This window comes from Haliaeetus leucocephalus, unplaced genomic scaffold (assembly GCF_000737465.1).
Source record: "Haliaeetus leucocephalus isolate CR32 unplaced genomic scaffold, Haliaeetus_leucocephalus-4.0 Scaffold228, whole genome shotgun sequence".
NCBI lineage: Eukaryota > Metazoa > Chordata > Aves > Accipitriformes > Accipitridae > Haliaeetus > Haliaeetus leucocephalus.
The window spans coordinates 416,676-420,020 of record NW_010972664.1 but is presented as its reverse complement, the minus strand read 5'-3'; positions in this window follow the sequence as shown (position 1 = coordinate 420,020).

Here is a 3,345-nt window from a genome sequence, read left to right as displayed (position 1 = left end):
AAAAATATTTGTTTAGTATTTATTTGCACACTTAACACCGTTTTTGATCTTCAGGCACACAAATTATTTTATTAAATATTAACATGATTGCTGGCAGAGATAACAACCATGTTGTGATATTGATCTGATGTGACGAAATTCAAGGGTTCATAAAAGTAATTTGGTGTCATATGAATCCACTTTTCCAGGGAATGACCATAACTTGTTGACATATTGGTCCAAGGTCAACATAAATAACTTGGTAAGTGATACTTCATTAATGAGGTGTCCTTTGAAGGCAGCCATTAGTTGTTATTTAAATAAAATATTTTTTACTTCTTCTAAGGAAAAAAAAAATATTATCACAATGGGCAAGAGTTTAAACTATTTGTTTCAGTAATCTATGTAAAAAGGACATTAAAGATCATTTAAATATAGCTAATAATAACAAACTATTGTATTGGAATAATGTAATGTTGGATGAAGGAGAAGACAAATGGCTTTTCCTGGAAGTGGCACTAACTGATTGATGCCAACATTACCTAGACTATTAGCTAGAAAAGCATTAATTATGTTAATTGATGGACAGATTTAGAGATAACCCTGATGCATTTAAAGTCATCTTTTAGAGTTGTTGTTAACATCATTAATGTCCATTCTCTTTGGCTCCTTAAGAGCTTTCTGTGCCATAAGAATGGTTTTACCAGTCATTAGGAGCAGATCTTGGGGTGGTAGCAATAGCACTCTGGCTGATTTGGTGGTGACAGTGGTGCTGTAGCAGAAAGTTAAGCAGTTTTTCTGCAGTTGCAGCAAGAGTTCAAGAACACGGGCTCAAGCTAGTTGGCTTTACATTAACACAGATTCAAAACTACTGCTGGGTGGAAGTTGGGGAGGGGGAGGTTGCCTACACTGTGCTAGCTGATGTTGACCACAGCTTTGAGTTCAGAGACAAATGTGTATCAATTTTTCTGAGTAAAGAAAAAATATTTACAAGTTCAATACCACTAATACTAATTGTGCAATGCTATTGCTGAATCACTTTGGGGAGCATCTTAAAGCTGATGTTATACCATGTTTTTACTTCCTCTTTGAAGTGGCCTTCTTCTGTAGTTCAGGTTAAGTATTGCTATTCCTACTTAAAATATTCTGTAGTCTTTCCAGTCAGTCACAACTTCTTTCTTTGCTCAATCCCTTACTTCAATTTCCTTTGTAGTGATTGTAAATAGAGAGGAAATACTATGATCCTGCATGATCACCAAGACCAGAATTTTTTTCTCCTGACTTAAGTATTGCTTAACTGAGGGCAAGAGATTCCTCTTTCTTGGGAACAATTGCGGTAAAAATAATTTAGTTCTTTTTTTTATGGTTTTGAAGGATTAACTCCCTTTAACTTAATTTAAGGAATAACTATTTCTTCATACTTTGTGCTTCTAAAGGACATATAAAGGTGTCACGATCAATATGATGATTAAGGCAGCAGAAGTGATTTCCATGCAGCAGATAAGAGAATGCAAATACCTTCAGATGTATTTCTTATGGGGTGAAGGTGATTGCTGGGCAGTTATCAGCATGGACCAGTCTAAAACTCTGTGTGAAGGAAGAATGGAAAGTGGCATACAAAGCTTTTATTATAATGTACTCAGATTCTATATCTAAATAAGAAATATTGGTTATTGGGATAAAATATTTCCAGATCATATCACCTGCTTAGGGAAAGGAAATATATCCTTCCGTGTATTTCCTTTGCTTAGGATGTTGTTCTTAGATACTAGGTATAATCTAAAGAAACTTAAGAATCCTATGTAGAAGACTGCAAATAGTGCACAGATCAAACTTATAGTCTTATGGCTCCCACCTTTAAGCTGGTGATTCTTTTCCATGCAAAACATACAAATCCTATACATACACAAATTCTTTCATCTTTATTTCCCTTATTTCTACACATACAAGGGAGATAGGATTAAGGGTGAAAGGAGGAAAGATATGTGTGTTGCACACTTGCAGAGAGAATACCTAGAAATTAGACTCTATGCTGATATTTCCTTTGGATTTTGTTGGAGCTGAGAGAATCCAGAAGAACAACAACAGGTATTTATGTGACATGGTCCATTGGTGGCAACAGAATTGCTATTTAAAAAGAAAAAGAAAATCAAAAAACCTGACAAAAACCACCAACCCTCTCTGTCCTTCATATTCACATTAACATCTACAGAATGGAGAAAGGAAAATGATTTCCCATGTCAAGTGACAGATTTCATCAACTACAGCCACTTTGAATAAGCTTGTTGGCTTTTATGTACAGCTATGGGGTCCCCTCGTGGTGACTACATTCCCTTCTGCTCACTGCCTCTCTAAATCTCTTTTAAAGGCCAGCAGTAGGTGAGGCAAAGAACTGAAGGATGAATAGTGAACCTTAGCTAGTCCTCAGATGGATAGCATGGCTTCAGTTTGGTATTTCAAAAACATTATACTCCCACTGCCCCTATTTTCCCCAGGGAATATAATTTTTTTTTTTTCCCATAGTGATGTTGGCCTTTTGCAAGCAGGAAGCATCTGAGAGAGAAAGCTGTTGTTTCCTCCTTTATTCTTTTAACCTTTTTTGGGTGCAAGCAAATGTAAGTCATCATCAAGCTTCCACCCTCTTTTTCAAAGCATCTTGGAACTGTGACTCAATTGAAAATAAACCATGCTGCCTATGTGTTTTAAAATAGTAATGACTGGTTTCTCCACAGGTTAATATGCAGGCAACTGAAATAATGGATGCTGAATGAAGGCTAGAATGTGGTCAACTAAGGTTATGTTAGTTTTATCTAGACATAAATTCATTGAATAAAATGTTTATTTTTAATTATACTAGTCTATATTACATGTATGTTTCTATACCAGAGTTTATACTAGGAAATTTTTTAGCCTGATGGGATGGTTTATTAATGTATGCCTCACAATACATCTATGCTTTGCAGTTTGGGAAGGAAAAAATGCACATAAGTAAAAGTTTATTACTGTATTTCTGGGAAGCATATTTTTTATAGTGACTGGATCTGCTTTGAGTTGGGTCTTATATTTCATTAACAGACTGAAACACAATTTACAATAGTGATGTAAGGTAAAGAATGCAGAAATCGTGTCACATTTTAATTATGCATTTTGTATTTTCATGTAGTACTTGGGAATTAAAAATGTATTAAATTCCTACACTAGGCTGAAAACAGAAATAAAGGATATGCATCATATTACACTAACATTAAGACACCATTTAATTTAAGGCATTTCAACAAGTAGAAAATTATATTTTAATAGAAGTCTATTTAGAAAAGAGCTCAAGAAGATACCCCCCCCCCCCCCCCCCTTCTTTTTTTTTCTTTT